General features: G+C 51.9%; 1 protein-coding gene across 4 annotated transcripts in view; it reads right to left on the bottom strand.

Moving 5' to 3' along the window:
* The window catches only part of SLC6A6 (solute carrier family 6 member 6), an 80021-nt gene extending 59099 nt beyond the window's left edge, over nt 1-20922 (bottom strand). For 2 of the 4 annotated variants that reach the window (XM_028518090.2, XM_036030749.1), the window contains exons 1-2: nt 20647-20922; nt 8980-9016 (exon numbers count right to left, since the gene is read on the bottom strand). The gene's annotated coding sequence lies outside the window, so the exon portion shown is untranslated. Of the gene's footprint in view, nt 1-1205; nt 1212-3542; nt 3548-8979; nt 9017-20646 lie in introns of those variants that run through there. The other 2 variants (XM_036030748.1, XM_028518091.2) reach the window with 2 other exon arrangements.
* Between the last annotated feature and the right edge of the window lie 221 nt (nt 20923-21143).

Raw genomic sequence — 21143 nt, 5'->3', positions numbered from 1 at the left:
CCCCTGCCCTGTTCCCCATTCTATCCCCACCATCCAGCACTGTGCCCAGTATACAGTGGGAGCTCAATAAAAACTGAGTAAGTGAATAAATGATGCTGAATAAATGACTTCATTCAGGTTTGAGAAATCATCATAGGACAGGAAAGAGTCTAGGAGGAATAAACCAGGAAAGGCAACAGAGGCCTCCTGGGTAGCACCCCAGGGAAGGAGAGGGCAGGTGGGGAGCCCAAAAGCCCCCCCGTCCTGTCTCCTACCCAGTGTGGCCCAGCTTCTTCACCCACAAAGCGGAGAACATTGTAACCTTCTCCCGGGGCTGTCTCAGCTCAGACGAGTTTGGGGGCAGGGTAGGTGCTCAGTAAGCATCTCTACGTCGGAACAGGACTTCATAAATCAGCCCGGCTGACCCCTCTGGTGCCTGGATGAGGAGACAGAGGCCCGAGGCAGCAGCGTCTTAGAGTCTCACAGCAAAGAGGGTCAGGGCTGGGGCGACAGCCACTGTAACTAGATTCATGGGGACAATCTGAAACTTCAAGAAGCAGTTCGTCATGGTTTCCATGGGAATGATCTCCCCGGGCTGTTGGATAAATAAAGGCTGCAAAGGTAAACTTGTCAGATTTAGAAAATGCTGCACGGGACATACTTAGACTAAAGACATGACTCATTGTTTATCTGAAATTTGAATTTAACCGGGTGCCCTGCATTTTATTCCGCAACCTAATCCACAATGTCTGGACGTGTTATCCACCGCTAAAGCCAGCAGAGAATCTGAGACCAGGAAATAAGCGGAATTGAATCCTCTAGCTGCCTGGTCTGAAACCTCCAGCAGAGCGCAAATTAAGCGAGTCAGGACTGAAGACCACACACTCTGCCCTGACCCGTGTGGCTCAGTGGGTCAGGCATCATCCATCATCCCATAGACCTAAATGTCTCAGCTTAGACTCCTAGTCAGGGCATGTGCCCAGGTTCTGGGTTCGGTCCTGGCCGAGGTTCATACGAGAGGCAACTGACGGACACTTCTCTCTCACATTGATGTCGATGTTTCTCTGCCTCTCTCTCTCCCTCTCTTCCCCTCTGTCTAAAATTAATGAGCGTGTCCAGGGATTAACACACACACACACACACACACACACACACACACAGGTAGCCATGCTCCTTTTCTCCTTGCCACCGAGAGGAAGCCTCTTGCTATGCAGACATTTCACCACCTTTGGCTCCTCTGTTCCCACATTTTTTCCAAAGCAGGTGTCCACCACCAAGGACGTCATGTCACGTGGACCATCACACTCCAGATTCTCCCCGCCTGCCCCCTCGACAGACATAGCTAATGGGGCACGGCATCCTTCCCACTGGTCAGGGCCCAGCCTCAGATTCCTCCTCGGGACACAGTCCCTCTCTGGGCCCCAGTAACTTAACGGGCAAGAGAAAGATCTCGTGTATGAGAGACGGTCAGGGCGGGCAGGACACCCAGAAAAGACCAGGGGGACAGCAAGACAAGCAGAGGCTCACAGCACCACTTGACCCTGAAAATATGACCAAGAACTTCATCCCTCACTGTGGCATCATGGCAGCCCTAGTGGGACCCCACAGACCGAGAGCTCAGAGAGGAGAGGACGGGAGGATTTGGGGGTAAAGATGGGAAATATACAAGGTGAGGCGGGGGGCCCAGTCAGGGCTGGGGACAAGAGGCGAAGGGGCAGGGGAGTAGATGACCCCAAACTACCTGTGGCTGTTCCTAGGACAAAGGAAGGAGGGCGGAAGTGATTTTTGAACACAGGTGTCCACACAGACCACCCCCGAGAGGTGCACCACTGAGCTGCCAGGCCAGGGTGGGGCCAACCCTCCTCCTAAGCACATGCAGACAGGAGGAGGGGCACGTGCACTGCTGTCCATTTTCCAGTGAGCCCCCAGCTCAGGGAGGGCGAACCCTCACCCCGGGGCACCCAGCTCCTGAACGGCAAAGCGAGAGTCACATTCAAAGTTCAGCACTGCCGCCCCAACAGCCATCCTGGGGAAATGATTCCAGTCCCATATTTTAGGTGAGGACACCAGGTACCACAGGAGGCTCTGGGGGGCCCTTCCCTGGCTGGGTCTGAATACAGACTGGGGAAAAAAGGGATTCTATGGAAAGTAACCTCACAGGGTGATCTGACCATAAATTCACACCCCAGGCCTGAAACTTCTTTAGTGAAAGGTTTTTAAGCAAGCCCTGTCCATCTCTTCCATCCTGCTCTTCCTGAGCTACATCTTTTATAATAACCAGTGATCTAGTAAGTAAGATGTTTCTCTGAGTTCTGTGAGCCACTCTAGCAAAATGACAGAACCCAAGGAGGAGGTCATGGGAGCCTCCAATCTAAAGCCAGTTGGTTAGAAGCCCAGGTGACAACCTGGACTTGTAATTGGTGTGTGAAGGGGGGGCAAACGTGTGGACTGAGCCCTTAATTAAGTGGAGGCTGGCACCACCCCAGGTGGATGGTGTCAGAATTGAGTGGAATGTTAGGACACCCAGCTGGTGTGGGAGAACTGCTTGGTGGTATGGGAAAGCCCCCACACATTAGAATTGTAACCCCTTTCCTTGAAATCCCTAACAGCCAAGACAGGAAGATACACCCAGGGAATCTTCTCTCCACCTGGGACCTGAGCTTTCCTGACACAGGTGGGACCAGAGAGGGAGGCCCTGGTCGCCCTGCTCATCCAGAGGTCCCGTCCCCCAACAGCTGTGGAGGAGGCTACACTCCAAAGATGTGGGCTAAATCCCAGGCTCCCGGTCCTGACACGTGGCTGACCTCGAGCTGGCCACTGCCCTCATGAGCCTCAAATTTCTCACCTGTTACATGGAGACAGTAATAACTACGCTGTAAGATAATATAAGTATGAAAGATGGAAAAGTTTTTGAGAACTGCAAAGGGCAGCTCAGTCTATTCTTGTCCATATATTCAGACTATCCTGAGATAGAGGTGTCGGAAATAATTACAATAATGGCAATAATGGTAGCAGTCGGCAGAGCAATTGCAATAACTACCATTTGTTAATTGTTACGTGTCCCTCCGTGTACTGAGAACTTTCATAGTTCTTCTTCCCTGATCCTCACAGCAACCAGAGAAGGGAGATCCTACATCATTCTGTGTCACGTCTACTTTGTCAGAGGACTCAGGACCAGAGAGGTTGATTGATGTGACCTGAGTCACACAGTAAGGTCGAGGTCAGACGACCTTTACACCCAGACTCAGAGGACATCTGAGCTAAGATCTTAACCACTCCTCTCCTCTCTCTAAAGGGTGTATTTATCCTGGGAGTCTGGCCCACTATTTATAGCATTTCTTGTTTACTTTTTACTTTCTTCCCCAAATGAGGAAGGCTAGCAGATTGGGAGCCAGGTCTCTGGGGTGGATTGTTTAAATCCTCTGCTCCCTAAAGCCCGGAAGGCAGGGACTCCCCAGGGAAGTGCCACCAGACTCTCTTGATGCCTCAGGGCTGTCATTTAGGGTAATTTCTGGAGGGTCAAAAATTTGGCAACATTGTGTCCAGCATCTTAAAAATTGCACAGGCCCTTCAGGCTGGCAACTCCAGCTTGCTGACCAGACCGTGTGTAATATGGTCACTGCCTTCAGTTTTGCAAGAAGAAAAAGTTCCGGAGATTGGTTGCACAATGCTGTGAATACACATAACACAGCTGAACTGTAAACTTCAAAATGGCTAGGATGGCAAACTTCACGTTGTGTGTATTTTACCACAGTTAAAAATGGAAAGGAAAAAAAGATGTTCGCAGCAGAGTGGTTTACAAGAAAGAGAAACTGCAAAAGTCCCGTTCCTTGTCACTGGGGAATTAATTAAATAAATGATGATCTACCTAACAAAGGAAAACCAGTTTGAACTGGGGGTCAACAAACTGAGGTCCCTGGACCAGACCCAAGGCTTTTGTTTTTGTAAATAAAGTTTTACTGACACAAAGCTACACCCATCATTTGCATACTGGCTTCACGGGCTAGCTACGACACGGCGGTGAGGCCACACGGCTCACGCACAGAACACACACTACCTGACCCTCAAAGGAGTTCGTGGACCCCTGACTGAGAAGACCCAAGACCCAGAAAAGTGCTCAGAAATAGGCAAGGAGTGGTGTTGGGGTGGGGGAAGGGAGTGGGCTTCCAAACATAACCAAGCCGAGAGTTCCATTTTCACAGAAAATTTTAAAATTTAAAATAGCATATGGCTATATGGTAGGCCGTCAAACAGACATGAGCAGGGCAAGGACAGCGGCCAGGTACAGAAGGTCACCGGGGTGAGGTGGTGGCGGGGGGGGGGGACCGGGGAACCCAGCAATGGGAAAAACTGGAGCTTTGCCCCCAGGGTGACCCTCTCTCCCACAGCATGTGCAAGTAGACCCTCTGACCTTTCATACACCAGTTGTACAATCTGGACCTCCCGTCCCCCGGCACATAGCTGGTCCTGCGGTAGACCCCCTAGGAGGAGGGACAAGGGCCTTAGAGCGGCCTCATGCAACTCCCAGGTGGGCCCTTGCTGACAGTCCCTTCAGCATTAACCCCTAGGGATGGCAATGACATCTAGGGGTCAGCTGTGTTTCAGCTCCAGGCTCAGAAAAACAGCAAAACCAGACAAGTGATGGAAGGGCTGACATCAGCACCAGCTGCAGACTCATGACGGCTGATGGATATTCTATTGGGATCCTCCCGAGACCGCCAGAGAAATACCCTAGAGCAGGGGTATCCAACCTTTTGGAGACTCTGGGCCACACTGGAAGAAGAGGTGTCTTGGGCCATGCATTAAATACACAAACGCTAATGAAAACTGATGAGCAAAAAAAGTTCCATGCACAGTATTTGTGGTGCCCACCACCACAGATAAGTCAAAAAGTCCTCACATGATAACTCTAATTATGCAGCGGCTCTTTTGATAATCTTTTAAAATTGTCGAGCAGGTCCCAAGTTTGTAATTACTAATGTAGAAAATATACATATCTAAGTAATAAAACTTAGTATGAAACTTAGTAATAAAACTAAGTAATGTTTTAAGTAAATGTATGATTTTGTGTTGGGCCACATTCATAGCCATCCTGGGCTGCATGGGGCCCGGAGGCCGCAGGTTGGACACCCCCTGCCCTAGATGGAGGACCCCACGAAGCTCAGGCTCTGGCACCTACTCCCACCCCAACCCCTCCCCCAGGCACCTTTTCCTTGTCTCTTTCCTAAGCTCCAAGGGTCCTTTTTTTTCTTTGGCTTCTATTAACTTGTTTACTGAGCCTGTATCTTCTATAGCTCACTTCTTCTGTCTCTGTGACTTTCTAAATAAACTTTTGCTTTTAGGTTGAGTCTGGGCTCTGAATTCTTCCTTAGCCAGGCTCAGGTACCGAGGTTGCTGAACCCAGGTCTGGCCTGACTCCACCGGTCTGACACCTGGTGCTGGTCTTGCTGTCAACAGCGTATTTCGGGATGGTGGAAACTGGGATAAATTTTACTTTCTTTTTTTTTTTTTTTTGACTTTTCGGTGCTCTTCAAATTTTCTGTACTAAAGATATTACTTCCCAACACTTGAAAAAATGATAGTTATGTGATGCGATGAAAGTGTTAGCTAATAGTACAACGGCAATCAACACCGCAACACAAATGTACCCAATTAATATGTTGTACACCTTAAACTTACAGAATGTTTTTCTATGTCAAATCTATGTCAGTTTTTAAATCAGGTAACAAACCAGGAATACTACTCTCAATGCCTTGGCCCTTAGAGGGAGCCATGCTGACTTTGAGGCTTTGACCGTGTCGCAGGTCTTGGTATGAATGGCCTTTCCCTGCCAGCTGACAACCTGCAGGGGCAGGGGGAACGCCCCGTGGGAATTCTCACAAGTCCAGACAGGTTCCTGTCTTGCTAAATTTATCCCAGACGCCCAGGAGGGTGGATCTGATTCTCAGCTGGGGGCAGGCGGGGCACACTGCGGAATCCTGCCAGGGAGATGAGATGAGAAAATGTACTGGGATTCCTGGAACCGCCGCATGTTGCCATGTATAATGTGCACTTTTTTGCCCAAATTTTTGAGGGAAAAATGAGGATGTGCATTATACATGAGTAGCACTCATCTGTGTCTATATAAATGTTTTTAATTTTTTACTTGTGCTTATGCATTAGAAGCCTAACTCTAGAAAGTGATAATGATATCCATAGGCAAAATAATACCCTGGAATATGATAATTGGTTTTGTTTCTAAATAGAAATAAATAAATAATTGAATTGAAAAATTAAAACGAAAGATCTTTTTTCCTGAGAGTTTAGGCCAAAATCGTGAGTGTGCATTTCACACGGAAAAATATGATAATTTTGTTGGGCTTCTTGAGTGCTTCAAAACTCCACTGTGATGACAAAGTGACCAAGTGGTCACTACCCCTGATCTGGCACTCGCTGTCTTTCTGACCCTTCCAGGTGCTATTACTGTTCCACGTTCCAGGTTCCAGTTGGGGAATCTGAGGCTCAGAGATTCAGTGACTCTCCCCTCAAGGTCACTGGCAGAGGGTGGAGCCAGGATTTGAACCCAGAACTGCCTGGCTCTAGCTCCATCAGGAATACTAAGTATTTTGGCTGGTTCATTAATAACTCAGAGTCTGCTGAACAAACATCACACACCATCTCCTCCGCCTGCACACAACCCTGTGAGGAAGTCGTAAGTGACTGTCAGCCCTTTTCTCAGATGGGAACCTGGCAAGCACAGCGAGGAGGGCTGCAACCTAGCAGTGCTCAGACTTCAGGAATGACAGCTTCTGTTCCCGTTGCCTACCATGTCAAAAGTAAACCCAGGAGGGCTGCTTGGAGGGGGCATCCGAAAGGCCTGAGAGCACACCCACCTCTCAGCCTCAACTGCCTCTCCTGTAAAATGAGTTCCCACCCCATGTGGATGGGTCAGCAAGCCTTGGAAGAGAGGAACAATATTCCCTTTATCTCACGTTCCAGCTTCTCAACAGCAGGCACCTGGATTCCAGCTGCCTGGGCTACTCATTAACCAGGACGGAGCCTCAGGAGGGGCTGAAGTGGGAGTCTGCTCCCAGCACGGGAGGGGCAGGGGAAGGCACTGCGGGACGACCCTGCCATTGGGGTCAGATCAACCACGGTTCGAATCCCTCCCAACTGTGCCCTTTGGGGGAGTCAAATCCCCTCTCTAAGCCTCAGCTCCCCTCTCTGTGTAGGGAGCTACCTGTGCCCCCCTCACAGGGCCACTGTGAGGAGTGTGGGAGTCTGGGAAGAACCTAGTCGTGCCTGGTCCAGAGTAAACGCTCGATACATGTTATGTCATTTTTACAAAAAGAATAACAACACCCAAGTCGTAGATGTGTTGGAGAGTAAAACGCACTAGGATACCATAAACCCCTCAGCACCACATTCAGAGTGCCGCTCAAGAGTTAAACGTTAGCAAGTATTCTTACTGACATTTACAATGTTTGCGGTGATGACCCTGGAGGTGACATGGCATGGGACACACACCTCCGTGCCTACTGGCAGCTGGTCAGGAAAGTGTTCTGAGCCACCAGGGATACGCCTACCTGCTTGTCCACATCTGACGTCACAGCATGAAGAACTGGACAGAGCTCGGGGGGCTGGGGGTGGGGCGGGATATTCATGACAGGGATGGAATCAGGTCCACCACTGGCAGCAGCAGGCCAAGGGTCTTTGGGCCTTTTCTCCTAGTTCTGGCTTCTAGGTGCCCCCAAATCAACCAGAACCCAGCCCTGCACCGGTGGGAGCTTGGTCAGGGGCATTCCCTCCTCCCCGCCCCCCCCCCCCAACCCCAGGAGAAATCACTGCCCAGGAAGCCAGGATTTTCCAATTCCAGAGCAGAATGTACTAGTGAGTTATGAAATCAACTTAAGAGGGTCAGGCTATCATTTTTACACAAGAACCCAGAAGAGAGCAGAACCCACCAACAGTGAGGCCGTGAGTTATTATTTCTGAACCTGTGGTTTCATTTTCATGCGTGTGTACGTGTGTGAGCACGGGCGGCATACTGTCACAGAAAGTATTTCGTACTGAACGTCACAATAAAACACTCTGAAAGCGCATGAGCGAGAACATTTTAAATCGCAGCAGAGTAGACATCTGCAGAAAAGTGACTGAGCCGGGCTCCGTCCCATGAACGCTCCCCTGAAAAGCACGGTCACGGTCCCAAGCTAAGGAGGGAAAGGAGCTTCTGTAAGTATCAGGACACAATCAACAAAAGTGAAACGTCATTTGGTCTGCAGATTAGATAACAGCTGTGTCAATGTCAAAAGTCCTGGGGTTGATAATTACGGGTGCTTACATAAAAGAATTAATGGCCTTGCTCTTGCAAAACACAGGCTGAAGGGTTAGGGGTAAAGGGACATCTTGACTGCAAAACCCCCAATGATTCAGCAAAAAAAAAAAAAAGAGAGAGCCAGAGAGAGAAAGTATTAAAGTGACTATTTTTATATTCTAGAGAGAAAGAGATAAAGCGAAAGTAGCACATGTTGACCAAGGGAAAACCTGAGTGAAGAGTATACAAGAGTTCACTGTAATATTCTTTTCTGAAGGTTTTCAATTTTTTTTAAAATGCAGAGTTTAATGAAGGGACAGTAGCCCCGATTCCTGGAGCGTCCTGTCTGTGCCGGGAGCCAAGGAGCTCACCCTTTCACAGAAGCCTGGCCCCAGTCCTCAGGGCCAGCCCAGAGAGGCCCCCATCACCACTGCCGGCAAAGCCAGGATGGGAGCAGGGCCAGGGCTCTGAAACCAGTGCTTGGCCCATTTGCAGGGCTGCCTCCCTGGCACCAGCGGGCACAGGTGGCCAGCCCGGGCTACGGACCCACCGCCCAGAGGTTATGCTCTGTGGATGAGAGCCTGGGGCCTGGGTCTGTCTCCCCCTCTTTGGGCCTGGAGGAAACACCAAGCTCCTGCGCCCCCCACCTCAGGTCACTGTCGCATGGGTGCAGCCTATGGTCGTAGGGAGAGCTCAGTGCCACTTACGTTTGGAGGCTCCTCAGACAGGGCTGTCGTTCTGGACCTATCACAACGAGAGGAAGCGAAGATGGAAAGATCTGGTCAGGTCGTAACCATGAATAGGACTCAGTCCTCTTCCAGATGAGACCACCTGCCTCACACACACCAGGAGGAGCCCCCATCAACGTCCAGCGGAGACAGGAAACTGAGGTGCTGAGGTGCTCGTGCACACACTCGCATGCTCACACAGACACGGATGCATGCGGACACACTTGCTCTCACACCTGTCTCCGCGATGCAGTGTCCCCGAAACTGTCCACAGGCAGCCTGTGCTGGGAGGAGCAGATGCCCAAGTCCAAGGTCAGGAGGAGATGGCCTGCCCTGCTGGCTAAGCCGGCCCCCCTGCCCCAACTCTAAGGTCCACACCTCTGTGAGCACCCCACCAGCCAGCCCAGTCACGCACCCAGGTCTGGGAATGACGGTTCCTTGTGAGCACGGGGACAAGCCAAGGCTAGATAGGTGGGCTGGGGGGGGGGGGGGCCCTGGGGACCCCAGATACTTGGAGAATACTTATCAACTATTTAGAGGCTCTGAGATTCATGTGCCAAGGAAATTTGTTGAACTTTGCTGAGCCAAGCAGTCCCCAAATGCGGTTGACTCCAGAGATCCCCCCTTTTTCAAAAAAAAAAAAAAAATAGAACACCTCCTATTCTTTGGAACTTAGTTTGGAGAATAATGCAAGTGGGGACAGATCATTTCCACCCCTCATTCCACCAGCATAGCTGTACTAGAAGGTTCCTCCAGTTTATCAGAATATAAAAATGCACAGATCTGGGAAATGGTTCCTTCACACTTAAGACCTCATATTTAAATGGACTAGCAAAGATGTGGAAGGGCAGACAGGGTCCTCCAGGCTGAATGCTTCCCACTCGTCACTGTGTCTGCAACCTGCCCTCGCAGGCTCCTCCACAGACTCAGAAACGGCCCGGCACTTGAGAGCTCCCTGTCCCCCAGATGAGACGACCGAGCAGCTGTGCTCAGGCCCCACGGTCCATAGGCTCCCAGCAGCATCCACTGCGTCCAAGACACCACAGCGCAGGAATATTCAGTCGGTGCTTTACTGAGCACCTACTCTGTGCCAGATATTGATCAAGGCACTGAGACACAGCAATGGACAGCCGAGGTCCCCACTCTCGTGGAACCCCCTGGTAAAGGGGGTATGTCTGACAGAGATGTCACAGAGCCTTTGTTTTCCAGGTGGACACACACTCTGTGAAGGCTCAGGTGGAGGAATAATGTCTCCAACCGTTTGGGCAGTGGAGGTGGTGATGTGCACCCTGCTATCCTGGGCAATATCAGGAGACGAGGGACAACAGGAAAGATGAAGGTAGCATGTTTAGTGCACAGTCACAAGCAAACACTGAGGGAACCAGAGGAAAAAGAGTACAATTCTATCTGGCGTGAGACTTCGCATTTGCACGAGGTCAGAATGACACTGGGTCCTGTGAGTCTAGAGGGCTGGCACCCAGGCCCCTTCTTGTCGGGACAGCCTGCATCGATCTCCCTCAGGAGACCCACACGCACCCACTCTCGGTCTCTGTGGCTCTGGGCGGGCTGACCCCCTTCCTACGTCCAGGAACGGGCATGTGAGCCAGGCCTAGTGAGTTAGAGGGGCTGTCACAGTTGGCTTGAGGGCAGCACATGACCAAGCCTGGCGATGACAGTGATGACGGGAGCTATGCTAAGAAATACTGGGAAAAAACAAGGCTCTTTCTAAGCTGAGATGGCTATGCTGGGAGAAAGAATACCCTGTGCAACTGGGGGCGCCCCAAGGAGAAAGGAGCCAAAAGAGGAGGGACATGAAAACCAGAAATGCAGAGAAAGGAGTCCCAGTGACAGTCTCAGCAACTGGATGCAGCCATGCCTGACGTTTGACCCTGGGGCGTATCTGTTAAAGGAGTCAGAAAATGTTTTTTTGGTGTGTTTTTTTTGGGGGGGTGAGTTAGTTTGAACTGATTTTCTGCTGCTTGTAACCCCAAGAATATGGACCTATGCCCTACTTTGTATGTGCTGTGCGATTTAATGCATGCCCCTTCTCTGACACTCAGGCCATCAGTCAAGTGGGGCACAGATGAAGTGACATCAGAGGCCCCCTGCAGCGGTGGTGCTCTAGCTACCAAGAGAGCCGACTGGAAAGGTCAGGACTGCAGTGCCGTCCCCTTGCCGGTGGAATCCACCCTCCTCACGGTTAAGCCTGGAGGGCCTGCGGGAACAGCGAGGAGCCGGCCCACCCCACTCCTGAGTCAGCATTCTGACGGGCTCCCTCCCAGGTGGCTCCAGCTGCTGCTCCAGTGACTACATTTCCATGAGCTAGACTCTAAGCATGTTCTACTCTTCCCAGTTTGCACGGAGCAGGTGCCAGTGCAAAATAAAGCCCCAGCCAAGCAGACCAGCGCCACCCATCTTCAAAGCAGACCCCCAGTTAATGAAAGGGCCCGTGTGGTTTGAGGATGAGCAGTCTTGAAACAATCGAAGCATGGGGTCCCAGCTCACGCCCATTCCATTGCCCACCCTCCCAGCCAGCCCTCCACCCTGAGGATCATTTAAATATCGGGGAAGCTGTAAGAGGCACAGAGCCTCCTTGGGCTCTTACAGGAGCTGTGAACATCCCCCCCCCACGACCCCCCCCCCCCACCCCCGAGGCTCTCAGCCCCAGGCAGCACGCCAGTGCCAAATCCCGCTGCGGGCCGGGGCCTGACATGCTGCCTCGGCTGCCCTGCTGTCGGCAGGGCCTGGCGGGCCCTGGACTCTCCCTGATTTACATCCGACTTGGCTGCCTTTAAAGGCCTCCTGTGGCTTCTGGACCAGGGACACTGTTCAGCAGAAAAGGGCTTCCCCACCAGCATCCTTTCCAAGGTGGCACTGGCCCAGAGGGTCTGGCCTGGCTCAGCTGCCTCCCAGCTGTGTGACCTTGGGCTAATTACCTGCTCACTCAGGGGCCTCAGCTTTTCTTGTGCAAAATGGGAACAATGGTATCTTTTGTGATGGTTAGGGAAATGATGCTTACAAGGCCCCCTGGGGCCTGGTTTCCAAAGGCAGCCTGGGGGTCGGGGGTGGGAGGGAAGGGAACTACGGCTGTGACCCCTCCTTTACTGGGAGTGGGCCTCAGGCCAGCAGCACTGGCACTGCCTGGGGGCTGGTTAGAGGTGTGGAACCTCGGGCCCCACCCCAGTCCTCCTGCATGGAAAGGGGCATTTGAACAAGAATCCAGGGGAGGTCTACAGCTTCCTAGTCCCAGGGGCCCAGGTACATGTTACTGTGGTTTCAGCACCACAAGGCAGAGCCAAGGTTGGGGTGGGGTAGGTAATGGCTGGCAGGGGTCGGAGGTAACGAAACATTGAGAGGGAAGAAAATTTCTCCAATGTCTCCTAGCCTCCCCTGAGCCCCCTGATGGCTCAAGAGAGGGGAAGGGGCACAGGTAGGGCATGTCCGACAGTGAGACGTGGCGAGCAAGTAGGTAGAGACAGATCATAGGACTCAGCAAGGGTAACAGAATAAAGGCTACTGAGCTGAAGTTCCTGAGCCACCTCCCCTACACTTCCACTGGGGATCCACCTGCACCACGCTGCCATAGCTCCAGGGCCGAAACTGGCACGCTGAGGGCGGGAGGGGCGGGGGTGTCGCTGCTGGGTGGGACAGCACTGCAGTCCGTGGGAGAAACCAGGTGACCAGATGCAGGTGCAAAAGAAAAAATCCCGCGTTGAAAAATACTGGCTCAAATGTATAAAACTATGTGGACACAGAAAACACACCTGTGGTCCTGAGCGGCCCCGGGAGAGTGTTTTGAGGTGGCTGGCACTGTTTTTTCAGGCCTGGGATGTGAATCTTTTCAAAACAACCCACACTTTCCACTGGTGAGAAGTGGAAGGCGGAGATGACTTCTGCCCAGTAAAGTGGAGAGAGGCTGGCAGGTTTGGTGGAGCAAGAGTGGGTTCTTTCTCTTTCAATTTTGAAAGGTGTGTTCTAACCTCTATTCTTCTACTGGTGATTGAAGAAAAACCTGCTTTGTTCCCCCAGGAATGTTTTTTACTAAATACCCGGTGCCACTGCTCTGCTCAGAGCATCTCAGAACCGCAGGCCCCCAGTCAGCAGGCTCCTTCCAGGGGAAGGACTGAGACATCTCACAAGCCAACGGGATGACAATGGCAGCCTTAAAGGGGACCAGCCAGAGCAGCACCCCTCCGGGTGAGGGCATGCAGTCCCCAGTAGACAACGAAGGATGTTTCCCCCTTCTACTCAGCAGGCATTTCCCCCCAAACACAAGTTTCCTTACAAGTGAGGACCGGAGAAGGGAAAGCCCTCACCCAGATGGTGCGGCAAGCCAGCAGCCACAGGGGGCCCAAACCCTGGTGTCCCTGTGCCCAGTGATAACTCGTCACTTTGTGCTCAGCATCATGAGGGCATGAATTGGTCTATCTTGGTCACTTGCCACATTGCCAGGGCCTAGAACGAACAAATATTTGTTGGATGGGTGGATAGTGATGAGTGAATTTAATTTCCAAGCCTGTACTCATTCAAATGTTTAAAATATAGGCTCTCATTTCAGGGTCAAGGGAAGCAGAGGTGTGTGTGTGTGTGCGCGCGCGTGCGCTCACTGAGCACCTACTGCACACCAGGCCCTCTGTTGAAGCATCCCCCCCCCCCGCCCCCACCCCCACCCCAGCCTGCCAACTCTGCCCAGTCAAGTGGGTGAATTAAAGGCAGACAGCAGGGACCTGAGCTCTGCCCCACAGGGGCTCCAGGAAGGGTGAGCTTATATCTATTGTACTTTGACTTTTGTAACCTTTCTGAGTGCTCACTATGTGCCAGGCATTGTTAAGTGGTTCCTGAAGTCAGTGGCATTACAGAGAGACGCCCAGAAGGCATGGAGGCTGGTAAGGAAGCTATTTTCTTGACCTGTGGTTACATCTACCCAGGCAGGAGATACCAGGTGCCATCTGGTAACAGAATGAAAGTCCTTGGAATCCTGGCCTGAGTCCTCCACGAGGGCTAAGCCACCATCACCTCCAGGTGCCGACTGGCTGTGCCGCAAGACAGCAGAGCCTTCTAAACCACCCACTAAGCAGGACTCTGCTGAAACCCACCAGCCCACTTCACCCCTCCATGCCCAACCAGGCAGTGGGCAAGCTGGCCCCCGGGACTAAGGCCTCTGCTGGAGGTCATGTTTCTCTGCTGGAAACATGACAGTAATTCACGCATCACTTTTACTTTGTGCTAAGAAAAGCCCGGGGACAGGTGGGACTCTCAGAACTTTGTTGAAGCGACCCTGAGGCAATGTGGTCTGAGCCTCCACTTCATGGGAAGGCTAAAGTTCAGAAGTGCCAAGGAGAACCCAAGGTGAGCAGACCGGAACTCAGCTCTCCTGCCCTGCAGCCCAGACGTGCTCGGACACCTATTAGCACCCTCACAGCTGCCTCAGTTCCACTCCACAGTGGCCAGGGCTGCCTAGCAGGCGCTAGGCTCCAGGCTCCACCCCCACACACGTGGTCTTGCTTTCCTCTCCATTCCAGAGTCTGCAGGTGTCTCTGGAGCAATGAAACCCTTAGGAAACTCTCAGATCTGTACGGCTTTGCCCTTTCACTCCTTTTCCCATTTCCTTGTGATAATAATATCATGATTGGGGACTCTCGACAATGGCCACTGAAAGTCTGAGACAGAAAGTTTGAGACAGGTAAAAATCAGTCCTTAAATTCACTTGTTTTGCATAACCACTGAAAGTCAGGTGGGGCTGGGGAAGAACAGATTTGTGGACAAGGGCCCTTTTTGATGGCCTATCTTCAAGAGCTGATCTATGCCTCAGACCTCAGTCTCCTCATCCATTCAGTGGGTGGGCAGGGAGGGTTACCCCAGTAATCCCGAAGCCCCCACACTCCCAGCCAATGACCCACTCGCCCTCAGACCATCCCCGGTGTGCCTCGACAGAAACTGCCCGGGTTGCTTATTAACTCTTCCTGATAGAGATCTCATCCGCTCCCACAAGGCTCCTTGAGCACAGGGGCTGTTTGATTTCTTTAACCCTGTGCCCCGGGTCACAGAACAATGCTCGGCACCCAGTAGGTGCTCAATTAACATTAGAACGAGATGGGCTCTGGTTCCAAGGCTCCTCCCCATTTCCCAGCTGGGTGAGCGGAGGCAAGTCATTTTTCTGAGACTGGAAGAACTCATCTATTAGATGGAGGTAAGGACCCCAAGCCTTAAAACACACTCAGGGAAATAAGGCAGAGTGGGTTCTCAGTAAGTATTGGCTCCTTCGCATCTCAGAATGCTGAATGGCATCGGGTTGCTTCTCTGCTTACTGTCAGGGAAGTTCAAATCACGGAGTGGGAGCATTTCATTCACTGAGCAGGGTGACTGAGACCAGCCAGCCCAGGTGGTGCCTTCTGAATGCACGCTAGCTGTTCAGAACGGCTGGGCAAATCTGCATGTTCCAAAAAGGAGCATTTCTACAATGCTCTGTTGTTTGAATAGAGTGAATGGCAGAACCAAGAACAGTACAATGCCATTTCTGTTAACAACAAAACAAAACCACGTCTAGAGATCCTAAATGACCCTTAGGTGGGAGAGGAAATGAAAACTGATCTAGAAAGTAATAAAAAAGAGCATATGTCCACACAGACATCTGAGAGATACACTTAAAGCTGTAGGCAGAGGAAAATGTATCATCTTAAAGGCCTTAACTATTAAAATTAACTGTTAAAAAGAGATAGATGATAGCCCTGGCCAGTATGGCTCAGTGGATTGAGCACTGGCCTGCCAATCAAAGGGTTGCTGGTTTGATTCCTGGTCAGGGCACATGCCTGGGTGTGGGCCACGTCCCCAGTGGGGGGACACATGAGAGGCAACCACACATTGATGTTTCTCTCCCTCTCCTTCTCCCTCCCTTCCCCTCTTCCTAAAAATAAATGAAATATAATTTTAAAAAAGAGATAGATAGTAGGTTGACAGTCAGATGGACAGACTAAAGATTAAATCGAACTTTTTTTAATGATCTTTAAGAACCACTTTTAGCCCTGGCCAGGTGGCCCAGCTGGTTGGAGTATCATCCTGTACACCAGAAAGTTTTTGGTTCAATCCCTGGTGAAGGCACTTATAGGAGGCAACCAGTTGATGTCTGCCCCCGCCACCCCGGCTCCTCTCCCTCTGAATTCAATGAGTACATATACATATACAAAAGAATTATTTTGAGCTTACACAGTTTTGTATTGCTTGAGGTGTATTGTTTTTTGTAATTAAAAAAAGATGTTTTTGACAGTTTGCCACTCCTATAAAAATGAATATATACCCATAAAAAAACCTGTATACCAACGCTCATTGAAGGTTTATTCCAAGTCACCCCAAACTGGAAACAACCCGAATGTCCATACACAGGAGAACAGATAAACAAACTGGTTCATCCGCACGAGAACACACTACCCAGAAATAAAAGGAGCAAACCATTGATACCCATTGAACAGTAGGGATGGATCTCAAGAACACTGGGCAGAAAGGAACCAGACACAAAAGCATGTATGCCATTCCAGTGCGTTCTAGGCTCGGCCAAACCCATTTACGGAGACAGAAATCAGAAACGGGCTCCCTTCGAGAGGGGAAGGGCACAGACAACTTTCCGGAGGAATGAGAAATCCTCTACGATAAAGCAGTTCAAGGCTTGATCTGGGCGGTGGCTACACAGGTATAACCACCTGTGTGATTCACCAAAACTCATCAAACTGTAGCAGAATCTTTGCATTTCACTGCATGTAAATTATATCTCAACTTATTTTTTTTTAATCACAAGAAAATATTTTAAAATGCAGACTCCTTGGCTCCACTCCCAGGGATTCTGATTCAGTGTCCAGGCCAGGCCTGGAAATCTGGATTTGTAAAAAGTAATTCAGGCAATTCTGATACCAAACTAGAATTAACTGCTGCTGCCCCCTGCCCCTACAGGCCCCCCTCCCCTTTAATTGTTTTGAGTGATTTGTATGTTGGGTTTTACAAGAGAGGGCTGGTTGACTGCCCAGCCTTAGAAACACAACAATTTTCATTCTCTCTGCCCTCTCCAAGCCACCCCTGCCCCCTGCCCCCAGCCCCTGACAAGATGAGGTGAGAGGGGAAGCCCCGAAGCCCTGTGTAGCCCTGTGAGGCAGATGTACCTCATCATAAAGAGGCGGGGGCCTCGCCTTCCCAGGGAGGTCAAAGCCAGTAAGTTAATGGCCTGTGAACCTATTAAACAGCATGTCCAGGCCTTCACCCCATGTTTACAAAAAGAGCTCAAGGCAAGCTTCATTGGCACAGAAAATGCTTTGTGCCCTGACCAACAGTGGCTGGGCCACCCTCGGTTTTCTGCACCCCAACTTAGTTCCTCAGTCACCATCAGGGGTCTCCCAGGCTTGGGAGGTTAACTGGCTTCTTCACTGCTGTCCCTGAACCTAGTCTGGTGCTATTTCTACCCTAGCTGCCCTCAGAATAAAGGCTAAGCCCATTTACCTGGCACTCAGGGCCTCCACCAGTTCCTCTCTCCAGCTGGGACCCTGGGAGGCGTGCCTGTGCTTTTGCACCTGCTGTGCCCACCACCTATACCACCAGCCCATTCAGATGCCAACTCCAAAATCGCCTCTTCTAAGAAGCTAAAGTTCCTCCTGCCTACAACCTTGCCATCAACGCACAGGGAGTCTTCACAGCACCCTGTGGACAGCATGGTCATAGTGGCTGCCATACTGTCCTTTCTCCTCTGGGCTATCAGCTCTCCGAAAACCAATGTTCTACCCCGAATCCAGTGTCTGACCAGAAATGACCTGAGCGGGGTTTATTAACCAACTAAATGAGGCACATCAAAAAAAGAGCTCTCATTCACACTGGAAGGCCACTGAGATTTCCATCTCCATGGCTCCTCCGCAAACCCTGTGAATTCACACCAACACTTGGGTCAAGATAAGCTGGCCAGCACGGAGGAAGTGAAATGCGGCTCCAAAAGAATCGGATTCTTGCTTCTGACCTTATGCAGAAATTAGGGATCAGTCCACACCAACCGGGATGATTCTGGGGCTTCAGAGCCAGCCCTAATTCTCACCCAGACCGCCTCCAGCTGCACCAGGCTTCCTTCCAGTGCTCCTCGCGATTTATTTTTCAGCTCTTTCCAATTTATAGGAATATGTTCAATGACTCAAGTGTCTTACTTATCTGGGGAACTTTGGGAAGACTTTCAGGTAGGTACAGCTCCCATGTCCATTGACAGGTTGACAGGTGGACAGACGAGTGAGCAATGCCACCATGGGGACCGAATTACCTCCTGGAAGGCTGGCACTTGCTCAGGACAAGTGGCAGGGCTCCCAGAGAAGGTACAGAGAAGGGAAGATGGACAAGCAGGGACAGAATCAAGGTGCCAATGAGTCCCACGCCTTCACCCTCCAACCCTGAGGACAAGGGCACCTTTGTCCCTCATTTTCCCCAGTCCTGATTCAATTTCAGCTCCCTAAGACATTAGTTACTAAAACTCCAGAGATGAAACTCTTTACCTGGACAAGGGAAGGCCTTTGAGCCCAATCCTACCACTGTCCAGTCAAGCTGCTGTCTTCTGAATGGCTCTCAGTTTGCCCATCTGTAAAATGGGCACTACTCACTAGGGCCTCCCAACTCTGAAAAGCAGATGTGACCCAATCACAGCAGAATGAACTAAAAGAGAAGGGTCAAGGTACCCCTGAAGGACAGAAGCTTGAGGGTGCGCCTTACCCCTTACCACATACCACAATGACCTGGGACCTCGTGACACTCTCTAATCAGCAGCTCTGAAGCCTAGCCCAGCTTTACAGCTTACCACAGGCTTATTCGGTCTCATCTCTCTCAATCCCCTCAAGGACACAGTGAGGCTGGCACTGGTGTCCATGCTGCCTGTAGCCCAGGGAATCACCCAAGGTTGCAGGCCAACTCAGACAGAGACACAGTACTTGAACTCAGCTCCCTGGGGATAGATTCTAGTTATCACATAACAAGTCTACTCCACCCATATCACAGATGAGTTAACTGAGGCCCCCCAAAAGGTTGTCCAAGATCAATTGGGGGCTGAGCCAGGCCTAGGACCTCTAGCCATTTTGCCAATCCCACCTTATGGTGGGTACTCATCAGCCAGTGCCCTCAGGCCCCCTCTAATCCCCCTCCCAACGCCATCCTGATGAATTGCCTTCCCCATTCCACCCCCACACCTCCTCATGCCCACCCCACACTCCCTGGATGACTCCCTGGTTGAGAGGGAGGCAGGCGGTTGCTAAGTGCTCACCCACGCTCTCTCTCTCTCGCTCTCACTCTCTCATAAAAATAAACTCCTTCTGGCTAGGAGACTCTGGATGAGATTCCCCTCCCATCCAGCCAAGAAAAAATTTAAAAGAAATTTAAAAAGATCTCCTCTATGACATTCATTTGAACGTCAGCAGTGCCAAAGTGTGGGCCAATTTACTGAAGTCCAAATGGAGCCACGCGCCACTAAACCTCAAACCTCAGCCTGAGGACCCTCCGTTCAAGCATCTGGGCGGTTACTGAGCTGATTTATTTCACCAGCCATGAAACAGGGGGCCTGGGCTGCCTCCCAAGCCTTTAGGGCTGGTCCTGGGGAAGGCTGGGATCTGGCAGAGGCCTGGTAATGACCAAAATAGCCAGGCTAGTGGCCCTGCCGAGCACACACCTCCCTCTGAGTGCCCAGGAAGGCAGCCCACAGGTCCTCCCTTCCTCCAGTCAGGTTGAAGCTTCAGGGCTGTGGATTCTGAGATTCTGTCTATGGCTTCCCTGGTAGGAGCGGTAGAACCTCCTGCCCCAAAGAGGAACCCAGAAGGAAGGGGAAAAGTCAGGAGGAGTGTCTAGCTGTCCCTGCCCACGGCCCACTTGGCCTCCAGCTGTCCCTCAAGACGACTGGATGTTGGCACTGCCACCTGCACGCGGCACACAGGCAGTACCCTTGGAGCCATGCCGCCCTATCACCTCTCCCCACTCAGTGTCTGCCCTGAAGAACCAGCGCTGCTGTTCAGCCCTCTAGACACCAGAAACTCTCCTTCAGGTACAGCCGAAGACACACAAGTGTCCACAACCAGGGACCCAAAGACACAGCCACACTCAGGTGGACACATGTGCACAGCCAGCTACTTGAAGCCACAGTCACACACATACAAGTTCACACAGATACACACCGGGGCACACAGTGCACACGTCTGAAGACACAACCACACTCAGGTATCTCAGACACACCAGAACATACACACACACACAGCCCTGGACACAGAGAATGGCAGTCATACATTGGGTCACATAGTGCATGCTACTGGGGATATAAAGAAACAGCCACCCACCCCCCTCACCCACACCCCCCAACACACACAGACAGGGACGCGAAGATAAGAACAGACTGCAGTAAGACTGAGACACTGACACACACACACCTGCCGCCTGCATAAGAAGCCTAGCCCTTTCGCCCGGGAAACAATAACAGCCGCGCCAGCAGGTCTGGGCAGGCGACCCTCCGTCCCTCCGTCCCTCCCTCCCTCCTTCGGTGGTGGAAGGGGAGCCAGAAAGAGGGGCAATGGGTAGGGAGGAGGTCGGGGCCAGCTGGAGCGCGGGGACAGGGACGGGGACGGGGCTCCGCAAGCCCGGCTCCTCTCCCTCGAGTACCTGGGGCGTCCGCGGCGCTGCGCTCCCTTCCACTCGCCGGGGTCTGCCCACCCGCTGGATCTCTGGCCCGCGGGGTCCGCGCTCCGCGCTCCGCAGCGTGGCTGGGTCTCCGAGCTCGCAGTCGTCTGGGCTCGGCTACCGCCAGCGAGCGGGGTTGCAACTAGGGCCCGGAGCTCGATGCTGGCAGCGGCGCGAAGGAAGCAGTAATTTATAAGCGGCTTCTTCCTGACCTCGCGTGTCTGTTGTCTGAGCCGGCAGCTCTCAGCATCACCCATCCTGCTGGGTGGAAAAAATACCAGCTTGGCCGGGCCGGGGGCGGGGCCGGGGCGGGGCAGGGGCGGGCCCGGGGCACCCTGCCCCTCCCCATACGCGGACACACACACATGTACTTGCGCGCGCACACTCCACACACGCACGCGCGCAGGGGTTCGGACACACAAAGAGCCCGGGCTCGCCGAGCGCGCGCGTGCACACCTCAGGTGGTGGTCGAACACTCG

Source organism: Phyllostomus discolor, chromosome 7 (genome assembly GCF_004126475.2).
Source record: "Phyllostomus discolor isolate MPI-MPIP mPhyDis1 chromosome 7, mPhyDis1.pri.v3, whole genome shotgun sequence".
Classification (NCBI taxonomy): domain Eukaryota; kingdom Metazoa; phylum Chordata; class Mammalia; order Chiroptera; family Phyllostomidae; genus Phyllostomus; species Phyllostomus discolor.
Note: the sequence above shows the minus strand (reverse complement) of the source record. Positions and strands in the feature narration are given on the sequence as shown.